This window comes from Papaver somniferum, chromosome 4 (genome assembly GCF_003573695.1).
Source record: "Papaver somniferum cultivar HN1 chromosome 4, ASM357369v1, whole genome shotgun sequence".
NCBI classification, from domain to species: Eukaryota; Viridiplantae; Streptophyta; class Magnoliopsida; order Ranunculales; family Papaveraceae; genus Papaver; species Papaver somniferum.
The window spans coordinates 2,020,421-2,039,555 of NC_039361.1; positions in this window are offsets into that span (position 1 = coordinate 2,020,421).

Consider the following 19,135-nt stretch of genomic DNA (forward strand, 5'->3'; position numbering starts at 1 on the left):
GACTTCAGATTTTGATGCTCTATGAAGGAGCGACCGTCGGATGCTTCTGAGAACTGATCTGATGGCTGAGAACGGAGGCGCTTTTGTGTGTAGAAAATGAGGTTGTGTGCACCATTCTTCGCGGCTTCCTTGCGTAATTTCTCCCGGCTTTTCACTACTTTTCTGCTCTTTTCGCTCCGCGACTCATCCGAACTTTATTTATTACCTAAAAATGCAAAATTAATTAATAAAAATATTTATTCTTGAAAACAATGAAAATACAGAATATGGGATAAAATGTAGAATTAATGCATAAAAGATGAGTTAAAATGCCAACAAAAAGGGATAAATATATACAATATTTGGCACTCATCAAATACCCCCAAACCTGAATTTTACTTGTCCTCAAGTAAAACAAAACTAAGGAAATCCTAACTATACCACTGTCGCTGGTCTCTCGAATGCATTTAGCGTATGCACTAAGCCTTTTAAACCACTAAGTGTCCCTAGTGGACGAGTTGAAGTCTCGTGAAGGTTTGCTTAGAACGTACCTACAAAGTTCCAGGTCAAAATATAAGCTCAGATTCCATCAAACGTGACATGTGCAAAACAGTTTAAGCTCACAGCAAAATGGAGATGTCAATCTAGCTATCGAAGGCACAATCCTAGCACTGATAACAAATAAGGACATGTGATAAGAGTGTAAAGTGTATCTACACATGCGTAAAGAAAGATCTGAAGTCATGACTACTAATCACCAAGAGATAGTTTCTCAGGCTAAGAACTGAGGTCGAAATCTAGCTAGCTGTCCGGACTTTACGAGAATTGTGAATGAGTTGGAGGTATTTCACAATTTCTCGCGTTGTACATCAATGGCATACACCCTCCTTGCTTACAACACAAAAACACAAAAGATGACTATTTACATGACTCTTATTTACATTGACAAATCTCTTTTTATTTTTGGAACAAGAGAGGATGGAATTGAACAAATACTTGATTTTTTTGATTTTTTTTTTCTCTCTTTTTTTTTTTCTGAATATATACATCGTTTTTTTTTTTTTTTTTTTTTTTTTTTTTTTTTTTTTTTTTTTTTTTTTTTTTGAAGCAAATTTGATACATATACAAAAGAAAATAAAAAATTACATGACACTTTGCAAGAGGTAGCCCTTTTTGATGCACCCAGTTAAATTCGATGGTTGTCTTTCTTAATGTAACCTCCACCTTCTATCCCAACCAACCAAAGAACAAGCTAGTCCAGTTTCGTTCAGTATTCTAAAGTGATTGGCAATCGTAACTTCCTATCAAACACCTTGAAGATCGAGGCCATACATGTATTGGTAGATCGTGCGCGTGCAAATTTCTTATCACTATGTGAATTATGCTAGAATCAGGGTGCCTAAATATCTAGACTAAGACTCCTAATAAAAATACATATTTGCACAAGAGTCAGCATTTCAAGGTAAATGAGCTCCATTTTTATGATTTTTTTTCATTTTTTAATTTTTTTGAATTTTTGATTTTTCAATTTTTTCAAAAAGAAGAAGGAGTTCGTTTTCAATTATGGCAAATTATCATGGTATCTACTCTATACCCCCAAACCTAAACTAAACATTGTCCTCAATGTTTCAAAATATGGAAAGGATTAAAATGCAACATATGGAAAGGGACATGCTGAGTAGAGTAAAAGGAGAGAGAATACCCGATTTCGGCGAAAGCAGAATTAAAACTCCGTTATTCAAGGCAAAAATCCAACATATTTCAGCCGAGATCATATTGGATTAGCAAAATATATACAAAAGGAACAAAAGTTTTTAAAATTTATCTACTTGATTATATACAAAAAAATTCACCATACACTAACAATCTAAAGAGTTGAGGATCAACCCAAAAGACGAAGTGTAGACATTTCAACAGCTTCACACAATAATAACAGGAAAGAAACGCAAGTGAAACTGTGAAACAAAATGAGCTACCCCCAAACCTGGATTTTACAGAAGATATAGTTTTGAAAACAAAATCGCGCAGTTTCGGGGGTTCATCATGCAAAAGGTCTAGCTCGAAATGAACTGTGCTAGGGACGGGCAAACATGCTAATTCCAACTGTGGTTCTTTAAAAGTGTTATATTTTGAAGCAAAATAGTCCAAGAGGACTTGGGAAGCACACAGTTCCAAACCTAGGTTAGGCATTTTCAGAAAAATTGGTTTTACAATGTTGGTACAAACCAAATCTAGGTTGGGTGGGAGGCCAACAGATTGTGACTCATGTAGGAGAATAGGCATATCATTATCAATCAAATCAAAATCTCCTAAATCATCTACACATGTCACATCATGCTCACAATCATCAATCACATTGTCAAGTTCACACTCAGAATCATCAACATCATCAACAAACTTATTCTCATGCATCGGCAAATCATGAGAGATATCACAATGTGACCTAGGTAGAGAATCAGACACATCAAATATATTTTCATGCATATTGGTGTCTACAGAAGATTCAACTATTCCTATGTCATGCTCATCTTCACAGAATAATTGTACGAATCCCATGTCAATATCAAAATCATATGAATTACAATGAGTATTAGAAAGAACAACATTCATGAAGGTCGAGGGCGAGAAGCCATATGTTATTGAACCAACAGGTTCCACAATATTTTCATGTTCTTCTAACATATCATCGTAATCATCATAATCATCATCATGGTAGCATGCATATTGGTCCTCATTAAAAGTGGTGGTGTCGTTAGTCAATTCATGTTCCTCTAAATTAGGTTCATATTCAACATCATTTAATGAATGGGACTAGACACTTCATTAGGGACAACATACATTTCCTCATGAATTTCCTCCTTGTGTTGTGTGAAGCAAAATCTGATCTAAATGTGATGAATTCGTGCTGTAGATCTATCATAGTCTTGCTTACAGAGTCTTAAAGCTTCTGTGGTGGAGTCTAAATTCATGGGAGTACAAAATTCTTCATGTTCAAATTGTGGTGATTGGTACATGTGTGCATGGTCATTAGGGTTTATAAAATATTGATCGCAAACCTCAAAGGATTGATTATGGTCCCAATGACTACCATTCTCACAATTCATGGGCATTCATACATTGGATTTCTCTAGATGGCCTAAAATTATGCAAATATGACAATGCCCACAGGGTGGTCTAAACTACCACATGCGGGACATGCAGATTTCAGGTTGCCTAAGAATTAGATTGTGTGACAGATTCCCTCATGTGATTGCATTTCTAAAGCTGCGATCGAGCTTCTATGATCCATAAGAGATGATTGTGTGAGTGAGGCACTAGCACAATTCATTTCGTTGCGATAATGATGCATGTATGAATAGTCATTAGGGTTCATGTATTGCGGCTCGGGACTTTGAAAATGTCCATAATAATTCCTATGACTATTGACATCATGGTCCGTGGATGGTTCATAACGTGGCACATTCCCATAAGCAAGTTCTCTAAGAGTTTTATTTCCATCTCCAGGAGCAGACCAAAATCCAGACATGATTGGCTCAAGAGCTAAGTAACTATGTTACAAAGCCCAAAATTTGGTTTTTAAAGGGTTTGGATTTTTGGGAAAAATTTGGTTTTGGTGGGAGACATTTGAAAATTTGGTTTAAAATGGGAGTAAAAATAAAAAATTTGGTTTAAGATGGGAGCAAGTAAAAATTTGGTTTTAAAATTGGGAGCAAAAGAAAATTTTAGATATTTTTTTTTTTTTTTTTAAATAAAATTAAGAAAATAAGAAAATAAAATTTGGTTTTTGAAATGGGAGCAAGTCCACTGTGCAAGCCTCTGATGAAATGAAGGCTGCGGCCTACGAAAATCCAAGTTTTAATTTTGAAAGTTTAATTTGGCCCAGTTGGTTAAGGCCCGAAGTTTGTTTTAAAACTTTGGTTTCGAGGTCCACTCTTGAGTGGAAGCAAGTCCACAATCAGTTATAAGCTTAGCTGGGTTTAAACCCAGAGTCCAAAATACAAGTCCAATGAAAGAATTTAAACAAGCCCACACAAAATAAATACAAGCCCACAAATTAAACAACAAGCCCACAAATAAATTATTACAAACCCAAAATAGAAGAATAAAAAGCCCAAAAAATTGGGTTAATTATTACAAGCCCACAATTAAAGAATTGGAAGCCCACAGGTTGGGTTCTCTTAATGAAATGGGTTTAGGCTTACCTTTTTAGCACAGCCCAGCTGCTCTGATATTGTTGCAAAAACCCAGTTGGGTTTTGGTTCTTTTCCTTGGTGGCGTCCCAGCAGAGGAAAAACAGGTTCAGAACGGCAAGTCCAACAGCAAATGAAATGAAGCAGATGCAGATGCAAATGCTATGAAATGAAATACAAAATAGATAAGAAAAACACAGATAAAACACAGCACCAATGCCCGGCAGCGGCGCCAAAAACTTGTTGTGATTCTAAGATGCACACAATACACTTGCAAGTATACAAGGTCAAGATTTGTAATAAAATGGTGAGTAGGGGTTTGTCCACAGGGAGAGGAGCATATAAGAAGTTTTCCTATGCTAATAAGAGTGGCAATGCACTAAGGCAGTGAGCAAAACATGTAAATGATATGAACCAAGGCTTGGAAAGTAAAGCAGCAAAGAAACAGCTAAAAGAAGCAGCAAATAACCAAGGCTTGGAAGCCAAGGGCAGGGTGAGTTCAGTGCACTGACTTCAGTGCACAGTAGCTACAAAGTGCAAGAAAATGAAAAAGCAAGAAAATTAACTGAAGAAAATAACTGATTAGGAAGCAAACACACAGGACTGAAATTATAATTGACTGAAAGAGAAGTGGTGGGTAAGCCAAGACATATGATCCACCTTGTGTCCTAATCAAGTGACATGGTCTAGGTTATGTTCATTCCTAAGCATACAACTAGAAATGGAAGAACACCAACTTGCTCACTAGTCTACCCCTAGCATTGGCTGTCTTTTGACAGTACAGCCAATCACAGGCTCTATGAGCATTGGCATCTCTCATTTGCACAATCAAAAACATACAGGGAAGAACTATCCTAGCTCAATTACACTTGACAGTGCACAAGGCTTCACTGAGCCTTGGCCTGAAGTTGATTAGCTCATGCTAACCATGTATTGGCAACATACATACATCATATGAGATAATTTAAACACAAATTGCAGCATATCAGATAACTACAACAGAAGCAAATTGCAACTTTCAACTGACAAGCAACTAAAATTTGAAGTTCATAAAAATTGTAGCAAATTCTCTACTTGCTAGTCCAGAGAGGTATACAGTGTCTTCCTAATACTTCACACAACATCAATTTATACCCATTACACATAATTAGGTTTTCCCCCAATTTTCCCCCAAAATCAGTGAAATTAGGTTTTGCAAATTACCTAATTTTATGGCACAATTCATCCCATGTGCGACGACCCATTCTTCCTCTGACTCTCCTCATGCTATCCACGCCTCCAATTGCTTCATCTATCAACCTAGTTCACCAAATCCAATCCTAACAGTGAAGAGGATGGTGGAGTTGTTGAAATAGATTAATAGGTGATAGGGGTGATGATAGTAGTGATGGGTTGTGGTTGTTGTGGAGAGTTGGTGGTTTGGTGGCTGTTGCAGGAGGGGTGGGGGCGACAGGGAAGAAGGTGGTGGTGATGGTGGTGCGGCAGGGTATGGTGGTTGCAGACGGGGTGAGGGTGATGGAAGAGTGGCTCGATAGAATGGGAGAAGGGTGCGTTTGGGTGGGTGGTATAGGTTCGGTCGCTAGGGTGTGAGGCGGGCGTATCGAGTTTGATGTTCTGCGATACTGAGTCACTGGATGCGAAGCTGGTAGGTAGATCGGACGGTGATGTGAAGTGAAGCTTGTAGCGACCGTCAGATCTTTTGATACAACGAAGTTAACGGCTCTAGATGGGGTTAGGTGTTGTAGTGTAAGGCGGAGATATCAAACTTTGATGCACAGCAAGGGAGCGACCGTTGGATTCAACTACCATCTAATCTGAAGGCTTGGAATTTCAGCGCTGCGGTGCTTGGCAGAGACTTCAGATTTTGATGCTCTATGAAGGAGCGACCGTCGGATGCTTCTGAGAACTGATCTGATGGCTGAGAACGGAGGCGCTTTTGTGTGTAGAAAATGAGGTTGTGTGCACCATTCTTCGCGGCTTCCTTGCGTAATTTCTCCCGGCTTTTCACTACTTTTCTGCTCTTTTCGCTCCGCGACTCATCCGAACTTTATTTATTACCTAAAAATGCAAAATTAATTAATAAAAATATTTATTCTTGAAAACAATGAAAATACAGAATATGGGATAAAATGTAGAATTAATGCATAAAAGATGAGTTAAAATGCCAACAAAAAGGGATAAATATATACAATATTTGGCACTCATCATGTATCTCCTATTGATTGAGGAAGTCCCGTTTTTTTCTCGAATATGCTCCGTGTATGTTTGGAAGAAACAAAAAATATTTTGTGTATTTTCGGGGACAAGTCAAGATTCTAGCGTCTTTGGGATGTTCTGTAGACTTATTTTCATTGGTTGAATTTTTGTAATCCAATAGGTTGACCATTTATGCTATATGTATATGCCTTGATCTAGTGTTTTGTTTTCGTGTGGATCATTCCTTTTGTGTTTTCTTGAAACTCCCATGAACTTTCAAACCCGAGCAAAAGGATACAATTAGTAATGGACTTAGTGCCCAATACTTAGGAATTGTATCAAGGGGTATTATATATTTTTTATTTTAATGCAGTTGGGAGTCTAATGTATGCTATGGTGTGTACTAGACCTGACATAAGTTTCGCAGTGGGTATGGTAAGCCGTTAACAAAGTAACCCTTGACCGGATCACTGGAAAGCGGTCAAAAGGATATTTTGTTATCTTAAAGGGACTGCTGATCTTCCCCTTTGTTACCATGGTGATGATATTAGACTTAAAGGATTTAGCGATGCCGATTGGGGCAACGATAAAGATGAGCACAAGTCTACTTCAGGTTATGTTTTTAAACTAGGAGGTGGTGCAATCACTTGGTGTAGTAATAAACAGAAGTGTGTTTCTTTTTCCACTATGGAAGCGGAGTATGTTGCACTTTCAGCAGCTGTCCAAGAAGCTGTGTGGTTAAGGAGATTTCTTAAGAGTCTTGGTGTCTCTGAAAATGCAAAGGATGCGGTGGTGCTTCATAGTGTTAGCACATCAGCTCTTGCATATGTGAAGGATCCCAAATACCATGGAAAAACCAAACATATTGGTAGGTGATTCCATTTTATACGTGATATAATTGCACAAAGAAAGGTTGTTCTTAGATATATCTCCACGAACAAGATGTTGGCTGACCCTTTAACCAAGCCAATACCGAGAGATGTTTTCCAACCTCATGTAGAGAACATGGGATTGATAGGATTTGATATGTAGAACATTTGATTATTATTTGATGACATTATTATTATTATTGAGTGAATGAATGAGTATTGATTGTTTTCTTGATTAAATATGTTTTATAGAATTCAAATATACTATTCATGTGTACATATATTTGAAGTTGTTTGCAGGCAAGAATCAGCCTACTCATACAGGTGATTCGCCTTGGCGCTTAGTATAGCGAGCAAGATGAGACAAGAGAAAACAAGTTTTTGGGAATTTATATTTCAAAAACTACCTGTTTTTGTAACAGTCTTTTGATTCTTTTCTAAACTGTATAAGTCGCCTTAGTATGTCTAAGATGAGATCTCAAAGTGATTAATCATTAAGTTTTGACCACCACTTAATGAAGCCTGTTATAAAGCAAGATGTGATTTTCTGAACAGTCTCTATGTGTATGACTAGGTTCAGAAATTCAGGTTAGGCGTTGTTTAGCGACTAGACTGAGATCTGTATGGTGTATATTTTTAACATAAGACATGCCCACTTAAGTGGGAGAACACCATAGCATACGCATACTGTATGTTCTAAGTCGACCAAATGTGGGAGCAATGAATGATTCCCGGCTTCGTTGATGTGTGAGCCACTGGATTAATATCCAATTCTTTTACCCCTTTGACTGGTTTATGTCATGAATAGGATACTTAATGATGCTACTTTAGCATGTTTTCTAATACGATGCATATTTTCGTAATATGATACATGTCTAGGAAAGCTATTAAGTTGAATTGGATTGATATGGATTTCTTGAAAGAAAATTTGATAATACACCATGAATTGTGATTCATTGCTGGCCAGCGTTTTTCTTCTGTCGAAAATCATGAATACAATTTATATGTGTGGGTACAACACTGCTTCTTCGAGGGATTAAGAGTATTGTATCGGGTGTAGTCAAATTATCTGAGGTGAAAACGAGAGGTAATTAGTAAGTGATGTACTTTGGTTAGTTTGATAAAAACTTAATCATTGTGCTCCTGCCATTTTTGTAATGCTCGTGAGGTCACACAACCTATATCCAGTATGAAGAGTTTGGTAATGTGACAAAGAAAGTACTATATTATATGCGGGCAAGTGGGAGATGTTAGTATTTGGTCGGTCAGGTTAGGTATCTCGACCCATGACCAAATCCATCTAGTATACCCGCATATATTGGGTTGAATAGTTGAATGTGGGAGACGTGGGAGAATCAGTTTCTCCAATCGGTTTTGACTGAGAAGTACTCGGACGATTTCTTCCACTTCCCTGAACGGCATATATACGAGTATAAGTTACTCTTATCTAAGTTAAGTGAAACTGCCGCAAGGTTTGGGATTTACACAAAAACAGTATGTCTTCCATTACTTCTCTAGGAGACTAGGGTGTGAACAAGTAGTATAAGTAGATTATATTCAAGACTTCACTGCAATCAAAGAACGAAGAAGGACTCAAACAAGAGGCTCGTAACAACAATCATTCGATCCTGGGGATTTCGGATCTTCCGCAGGTAAGTTCCTATCCGAATCCATTTACTTTGATTCATGTTTTGGTAACAATCCGGGTGATCATGTAGCATTTGGATGGATTTCACTGTAATAATGCTTTTATGGAGACTAACTGTGTGCGGAAAAGGGAACAAATTATTTCCTTAAAAAGATCATACACCAATATTCACTGGGAATCAGTGGGATGAGGTATTTTGGTATACGATCAATTCGTTTAATCAACATTTTAGGATAAGTCGTGACAATAGTTCTAAATTTTGGTCGATGTTTAAGGTGGGAGACTGTCTGACACTGATCATTGTTGTTGGCAGTCAGAAATAGTCTTGCTGGAGAGACCGCAGTTGTGAAAATAAAAGGTGGATTTCTATAGAAGCAATGCGGCGAAGAACCAAGTAATATGTAATTCATTACATACAGAATTTCATTGACACATAATCGTTATTCTCTGAGTTTAAGACTTGAAGTGTTCTTCTTCTACGTGAATTGATGGTTTGATTTCACATCTACATCAATATTTACTTTATATGTTGTAGACTTATAATATTTACTTTGAATGACATAAATTTTTTAGACTAATTCTTTTTCTTTTCTTTTTGAAGGTATCATATGAATTAAGAAAGTGATCATTTTTTTCCCTGGTATGCAAGTGTTGGTTGACTAAGAACTAAGAATACGATTCATTTTTTATAACATCATCGTACCAAGTACTCGATCATATGAATTAAGCAAGTGGACATTTTTTGGTGGCTTGGAAGTGTTGCTTGCTTCATGTTGTAACATTCTCTCTTTAGCATGCAAATTGAAGAATGGATCGCATACTTCTTCAAAAAATCTTCTTGCTGAAGAAGTATACGATCCAGTTATAGGTACTCATGTGCTAAATTTGAGCCTTTTGAAAGAGACATAATCTTTTCATAATATCCACATGAAAGAACCATCTGAGAAAAGACCACCTTTGAGAGTCTTTAGCACCAATGGATGATTGTTAACTCAGTTTCTCACATGCAGAAGCAGATGGGGAAAAAAGTGTCACTAATTGTTTCATGTTTTAAGAATATGGTCTTATTAATTGTTCCTGAAACAGAAATGAAGGGTTTGAACAAATACCCGCGAAGATTTTCCCTCTAGAGTCTAGCCAATAATATTTTTTCTTCTAACCAAGAATTATACAGTACGTGTGAAGTTGAAAATATAGGTCAGTACACTTTTAAAATATTAAAATTTTGGCCAAGAAAGATCTATTACACTATATGCTCGTAAATTGCTGAAATCTATTGATGAAGTAGCCCGTGCATGAAAGACCTTGTTATGATATAAATCCCTACTAGTGTCGCGATAATCTATGTAGCAAGAATTGTATTACTGCATCTAATCTTTATTTTTGCAGCAAGATATTATATTTTTTTGTCACACTCATTGTATATATAATTTGAGACCCAAATACTGGCTCCAGAATGAAAGTTACACCAAAAACTTGAATTCTGGAGCTCCTGGCCCCGACCAATAGGAATCAAAGGTGTCCGATAATTACTCATTCTCTTCTCCCGTTGTCACCAGCAGATTCTAAAAGATAAACTACAAACCCTTAATCTCATCTGAAAAAAAATCATATCACAGCGGAAGTAGTTGTACCTTGGTGAAGAGACGCGGTGTCTAGATGTGGAGCATGGAAAAGCTTCTTTCTTTTTGGGGCAGTACCCTTTTTTTTTTGGTGCATTGTTTTTTCTGCATCGTTTCGTGATTTATTCACTCCTCAATTTTGGCTTTTCAGTAATGTTGGAATCTGTTGGAAGTTAGTATGTGAAGATAATCGGAAGACCAAGTCTCTCGCATATAATCCTGTATTGTAGCTAGATAAGTATAGTGTACCTGGTCAAGATAGTTTGTTGCTCTAGGTTTACTGCTTATTCAATAAACCTATAAATAGGATTCATTATGTAAATGTAACTTATCCCAGAATGATCAAACTCTCTGGAGATCAATAATCTAATTCACCCTACGGGGTTTCTGTCCGTGGACGTAGGCGTTAGTGCCGAACCACGTTAAGTTCTTGTGTTCTTAATTTGTCTTTGATTTAGTTTTCTGTAATCGATGATCCGTCTCGATACTCATAATTTATTATGGTATCAGAGCGGGGAGATCCGCTCGAATTGCTTCCGCATCAGTATTTTTTTTTTTTACGTCTGTTATCAGACTGATTTAACTCTTATTTCAATTCATTTTATGCAATCCCTTCATGCTTATCGTGTATTGACTGATGATAGGTCCTCAAGCAATCAAAAGTAAACCGTTGCTTGCCATTTCTACCCAAAGTTTTAATGAGGAAGATTATCATATTACAATTCTTTCTCTTTAACAAACTTTTCATTCTGGGTTACAGATTGCATAATTAGTTTTTATTCTCATCGATAGCTTATCACTACGTGCTATCAATAAACAGAGAAACCAATATTCATGGTTTTCTATGGACGTCAAAGAGAGTTATCATCAATTAACATAACTCTTCTTATTACTTTTCTGTGAACATAATTAATCTTCGGAAAATACATCTTTTGCGATCTTATTTCCAAAAGAGAAATATCTTAATTTCATTACAATTCTTAATTTCATTGGGTATCGATCATAGACCAAGTGGTATCTTAATTTCATTAGTCCGACACGATTTTGATGTTAATCAAAGTTTGTCTCATCTCTGATTCAATTAAACTGATCACTGTCGGATTCTCCAAGTTTATCTCACTGAGGTCTTGTTTTATTAAGACCTAATATTTTTCATATGTTCTATCTTTACCGTTTTTGGTAATCTCATTTAGTGAAAATATTTTCTATATTTCTGGAAATTAAACTCATGCTTTTGATATCTTTATTCCAAATATTTTCTTTGATATCCAAAAATATTTTCGGAAATCCATTCATTACCAAATATACCATTCCATATTTTAGATATCTCAAAATTTCTGAACATATTTTAGATGTGTTATGTTTGGTTATTTCTTAAATATTCTCTTTTCCTTCTTTTCTGAGAATTTATTTCCGAAAATAATCTATAATTTTTGAGGATATCCTGCCAATATATGGTAGTCTCTTTTCCTTAGTTTGGTAATCTATTTTATACCAAGATTTTCTCTAGTTTTCTGATCTCATTTACAACAGTGTTTTTCATTCACGAAAACTCTCATACCCAGATGTACATCTGTGTTTCTCGGTCAATTCTTATACAAAACAATTTGATCGTTTCATCCAGCCAATATTTTCAACCCTGAGGGACAAGACTTTATGTGCTACGGTTGTGAAGATATATTTGCTGCTTCTGTACCTTTGTTCAAGTGTCAATGTCCGTGATTGGTGATCGAAGTTCAACCTACATAGTTTTGGGTTACAAAATTCTATTCCAGAGATTTTTCAAGTTGTACTTTTCCTTCATCTCTGAACTTCAATCCATCTTATGCTTCAGTTTTCATGAGGTACTATGCTCTTCAGTACCTAACGGATCATATCATCTATTGGCATCCTTTTGTATTCTCTTGAGATCTGTGAATACAGAGAGAAACAAGATGTGTTAATATGCTATAAAAAAAAATTCTTTGCCATTATTCACGGCAAGACTTGGCTTAAATATCACGAACCTTTGGTTTCCTAATCATCAAATTATAATCTATTGATCATATTTTTATCAGCGATTTTTTTTTATCAGTTTCAATCAATTTCTTTCGAACTTGAGTTCGAATCAATCCAACCCTATTGTAATGGGTACAATACAATCAACTTCTTGTATTATCTACTGATGATTGATATTTGGAAAGGATTTATATCTTTCTATTCTCCAAATATAATTTGGATGTTCAGATCTTCTATTTTCAGAGGGTATCAACATCTGGGTTTACCCATCTAAATCAAATTTTTCAGCATCTTTATCAAGTTTCATCGAAGTTGCTTGTGCACGGGTCTCCCTGTTCTCAAACAATCAACAGGGAATACGTTGTGCGATATTCATGTTCTGTTCTTTCAGAAACTTTCACTTTCTCTACAGGATGTAAAGTTCCAGGCAAGTCCTGTGAAACCCTCTTAGACGACCATCATCTGCTCCGGGTTTTTGGTTTGTCTATAATGGCATGTCTTGGTTAGAAATCTAACCAACCAAGCCCATTCAAGTCATTTTGCTCATCTGTGTTTTTTTGAAGATAGAAGTCTATGCTAACATATTCTTTTGAAGAATGCAAGTTCAAGTTCAAGGTACAGTGTACACTTCGAACACCACTCCAATTGCTTAATCAATAGCAATTTGTGAGCATATCAGTGTCCACTTAAGGAAGATAAGAGATCAAACTGCTGGCTTATGTTACCTAAGGAAGCCTGCTCATAAAGATCAACTGCCGCGGTCCAAGTACGTGAATGAAGCATCCATGCCATGGTCGAAGTACGTCATTACAAGGTTTCTTTTCAAGATATTGTCCAAGTTGCACACTTAATTTCTCTCCGTGTCCAACTTGAGGGGGGGTGTTGGAATCTGTTGGAAGTTAGTATGTGAAGATAATCAGACCAAGTCTCTCGCATATAATCCTGTATTGTAGCTAGATAAGTATAGTGTACCTGGTCAAGATAGTTTGTTGCTCTAGGTTTACTGCTTATTCAATAAACCTATAAATAGGATTCATTATGTAAATGTAACTTATCCCAGAATGATCAAACTCTCTGGAGATCAATAATCTAATTCACCCTACGGGGTTTCTGTCCGTGGACGTAGGCGTTAGTGCCGAACCACGTTAAGTTCTTGTGTTCTTAATTTGTCTTTGATTTAGTTTTCTGTAATCGATGATCCGTCTCGATACTCATAATTTATTAAGTAACGCATGTGTAAGATGTGTGGGAAAGCTTGATCAAGTTTACCCTGAATATGCAGTGAGCAAGCTGAAAAAGGGATTGAGGCAATCTTTATGTTTATCCTTTGATTATTAATTCTAAAGTAATCATTTTCCATCAATCGTCGTTTTTTATATATCTTGGAATGAACACTTTTAAATAACGATGCTTCTACGTAGATTATTGAAAAAGGGATTCAGGTAATTCTACTTAGATTATATAAAAAGCACGCTCATACTTCTCATTTTCCCGTATCATTGTGCCTTTTTCAAAACCCATAAGAAATTTATGTTTTATATTTTTTGTAGGGAAACAGAGAAATTTAGGCCAAATTCATCGAAAATGATAACTATGGAAATTCTACTAAAGAAATTGTTGGATTCTCTGAAAACTCCTTACAAAGATTAACCTACCGAAAACTGGGGCTAGAGGTCTTGCTCCATCTGTCATGGTGATTGGAGCAGGCATGTCAGGTGAGTAAACTCAGATTTGCTAAAACTTGCTTTGTCCAGATGTTGTTTAGGGTTTCTTATTTCATGCATGTAATATTACATATCAAGCACCAAAATTACAAAATATAAGAGTTCGAGTCTATGGTATAATTTTAATAATATCATCCAGAAATGGTAATTTAACGCAAGAAAATGCAGGGTTACAAAAGAGTTCCATTACATTTTGTTGGATGCGAGGCTGTTCAATGCTTGAGCGGATGGTTAGTACACAATAATCTGTGCATGACATATGTGTCAACTTATTTTGTTTTATTTTTGATGGAAACATTTTTTGTATTTGCCAACTTAAACTAATTAATAAATATATTGATTAGATATTCAAGGAGTAGTTATAGTTAGGAAATAAACTGGGTTCTTCTGAAAGCTCAAAACTTTATCAGATGAACTGCCGCTTACTCCAGCTATTAGGCATAGATAAGTTCTTAAAATAGAAATATCATCTTAGAAAGAGATAATAAACATCACCCCTCACTCGCTGCTAAAAATTCCTAGAGATCTCAAGGTAATACTCATCATTGATCATATAATTTTGTGTGTTTGAATTTCTATGAATTGTGTTTGATTGTGATGGTTTGGGTTGATTTTGTGCTGTAGGTTGTGTTTTTCTTTCAGAGCGTAGGCAGACTACTTTTAATGCAATCAGAGTCCAAATTAAGGTTAGTTTTGTTGATCACGTTTGTTCAAGCTCTTTGTGTTAGCTATTATCTTATCTCTTCTTTCATGTCATATATGCACTTTATTTCCATGTAGCAATAAGACCAAAATTTATGGGATATATTTTGAACACTCCTTATGAATTAGTATAGATGCACTTGATCTCCAAACATTTCTGTGAACCATTTTTGTAAGCTTCAGCTAACCCTCGGTACCATTTTTGTAGTGTTAAATCATTCCTGGTGCTGTTAAATTGTTTTCCTTAATTTGTTGGTGACTTGAAGCCCTGTTTTTGTAGTTTAGGTAGTCTCTTCATTTAGTTGTTCAGTTATTTCTGGATTCGAGAATTTCGACAAAGATCGATTAAAAAAAGATTGATTTGATGAAAAACATTTTGTATGAAAAAAGGATTTAGCACGAAAATTCTTCAGTTTCAAGCACCTAATCTTGAATGTTGCCTCTTAAAGGTTGTAAGATGTAAATCTTTGGTAACTACTATACTCGGGCAATCACGCATAAGAATATGTGGCACACTAGCAATCGTGTTATAACCAATGATTAGCAGCCTGCGATCCTACACTCTCATACATCTTTTGTTCTTTTTATAAGTGACAAGGTTATTCATCTCCAGCAGATATGTAATATATTGATGCGAGCTGGGAAACTCCACTGGTGTTTTATCTTTTTGATTAAGTAAGGAAACAATAATTAGTCACGTTAGATGTGTGATTTGATCATGTAAATAATAAATTAATGAAATCCAAAAGGTGTATGATCATTTTGGGATCCAGGTGTCAAGCGAGGAGGTTAAGTTAGCTGAGGCTTCAAAGCTTCGGAAGACATTGGGTTCCACGAGATCGGAGCTGAAAGCATCTAAATCAACAACCTTGACTGAGTGCAATAAAAGTTTGTTGCTTCAAAGTCAGCTGGAAACATCTACGAAGGAAAAATCATCTTTATATTGCAGATTTACTGAATTATAAAAGTTATGCAAGAAGCATTCACGTTTGAAGGTGCGGTTTTGCTTTTTTTTTTTGGCTTACTTGGTATTTAAATCTTTTAGAAAGTCATTTCAACTAATTTTTCATTTTGTAACGCTTATCATATACTATAACAATATAGTACTGCGATAGAATTTTTTTTTATTGTATGTAGTGAACTGGTAATGTTCTTGCTTGAGCAGTAGGGATTGTGTCTGAGTTGTCAGATGATTGGTTATCCACCACAAATAATTGGGGCATCTTGAATGACGGTGGTGAAGGCATGAAAAAGGTTTGCATCATACTTCGCCCTCATCTTGCTAATCTCTTCTTCGATGTTCTTAGCATTCAATAATTATTATTTCAAGCCTATTTTTTGAGTGCTTTAGATGTCACTTATAAAGGAAGAATCATATATCGAAGATATATATTCGGAACAAAATCTGTTTCAAATCTTACAAGGAAGAAGATGTTGAAGATGCAGCATCAGAGCTTGGTATACTCTCATGCTTGAGTCAACAATATTCTTATGAATTTAATTTCCCTAATAAACAAGTGGGAGGATGGACTCAACAGTACAACGCTCCCATTTTTGTCTCTGGGAGGGAAGCTGGACTTGACATTCTAGTGTGTACACATAAGCTCGCGTGTCCCCGGTTATTTGTTACAGAAAATGGGCTATATAATCAAAATGACATTTTTTCTGGGTCAAATGGACCGTTAGGAATTCGGCCTGGGTCAAATGATCAAAAGAATATTTTAATGTGGAGAGACCTTACTATTCTTTTGTAACCGTTCTCCCACCACAATCTGGATCAAATGGACGAGATCCAGCTCATTCTTATGCTGACCATCATATCCCTGAAACAATTTTAAAATTCTCTCTAACATTGCTCATTCTTTTCTTAGGGTATCGAGAGACTCATTCACCACTGCACTCAACACCACCATTTAACCAGTCACCACCACCACTACCACCACCTACTTTAACTCTTGTTCAATCACCATCGCTACCACCTTTATTAACTCTTTTCTCATATCACACCACCTTCACCAACTCTCCACCCGATTACAATCACCACCGCCTTCACCAAGTCTCCACCCGATTACAACCACCACCGCCTTCACCATCTTCTGTCATGGTTACCACCGTGACTAACTTCATCGGAGTTTATAACATCACCACGGATGACATTAGTTTTATTAGCCAACACCACCAATATTTAGACTTAATTTTATTTTAAGATCCAAAAAGATTTTATGTAGTTTGTATGATCACAAATTTATCAAAGTCTAAATTGGATGCATTTATGCACTTAGAGAATTCACTACATCCTTGAACATTAATACCAGCAGCACTAGTCACATCATTTCTTCTAAATAAGTACAGCAAGACAATTCAATTAGAAACATTTAACCCAACCAAAAACAGGATGAAACCAATATCATCCCTATCTTAAAAACAATGAAATCAATTTCATCATATTTTAAACATAGATGAAACTAATATCAACCCAATCTGAAATAAGATAAAATCAGTTTCATCCTGGCTTAAATATGGATGAATCCAACATCATCCCAATATAAACACGATGAAACTAATTTCATCCTATATTAAACATAGATGAAACCAATATCAACCCAATCTAAAACAAGCTGAAACCAGTTTCATCCTGGATTAAATATGGATGAATCCACCAGCCCAATCTAAACAGGATGAAACCAATTTCATCCTGGCTTAAACATGATGAAAACGATTTCATCACGGCTTAAATGTGATGAATCATCTGAATTTATCTTGTTTTATCACCTACAACCCTTCACAACCACCACCACCAACAACATTAATCAAGTAATCTCATGTAATAAACTAACTCAACATCACAGATCCATCAAGCTGAACAGAAAAATAAAATAAAAACAGACCGACCAAGTACAAAAATGAATAACTATCAAAACAAAAACAAAAAAAACGATCTAGGTTAAGAATGAGAAGCACCAATTACGAAAAAAATAAAATAAAAATAGATTAATCAAATTTGAAGATTAATTGATTAATTTGTATTGATTGATTGAGCTGATTGTGTGAATGGTGCCCTAAATTTAAAAATTTCCAAACTATTCCGAGAAAGAAATAAGGAGGTTTATGAAAATATTGGTGAGAACAAATCTAAGATATTTGTAAGAACAATCTCAGCCAAGAACGTATTTGTTAGTATGAGCTTAAAGGATGACATGAGGTTTATGAAATGATTGAACTGATCTATAGTTTAAAACTGTTAACAGGTGGCTCGATATGTTTTTAGTGCTTTCTCATTTCTTGATAATTTACAAACAATTACGGAGGTTGCTCTTGGTAACATTCCCACATACTTTCTGACATGGATTCAAATGCCACTTTATGTTGTATAAATAGACAAGAACTATTATTTTGCCGAATATAATCGATAATTAACAATATACAAAATTCTTTAGCTGTTGACGAGGGAGCAATCTCTATTCTGACGAATTATTAACCCGTGGCACACACTCTGCTACTAACAATTTAGCTATGTAAAAGAATTTCTTTTAGAACTTTTAATCGTGATTTCGGACACCAAGAACTGCTTGTGTCAAAAAGAGAAACATTATATTAATCCCGTGCAACGCACGGGAGAGACACTAGTTTCATATTACTGCTACAGTTGTGTGGCTAAAGTTTCATTTTGCAGCAGTAAATTATAGTTTTTAGCTACAGCTGAAAGGTACTGTGACCAGAAATTTTCTTTTGCAATATCTATATTGAAGATGTGGCAATATATGGTGTAGTAATAGCTAGATATTCTTGTAGTGGCTCTTCTGGTCTCTTATATGGAACACTCTTTGTTGTTATCGTAACTTTTAGTTCCACCCTAGGTAAAAGTAAAAAATAATAATAATCAAGCCAAATTTAACGAGGGAGATGTGCCCATGTTTTCGAACTTAGCATATCTCTAAAATATCTCGAATAGCTTGTGAATGTAAACAAACATAAGCGTTCATCAATAAATTCCCAGTAAAAAAAAATTAATCGGCCCGTAACACTAACATAGGGAGCCTATAAAAATAATATTCTTACCTTAACATGCTATAAGGCATTATCATCTGATGTTTGAAGAATTGAGATTAAAAAAAGAATCCTTAGTTGCTGAAATTGGGATAATAAAGATGACATCAATTGACACATTTTCTGGATCGACTGACGTGCACATAGGTGACCAATCCAG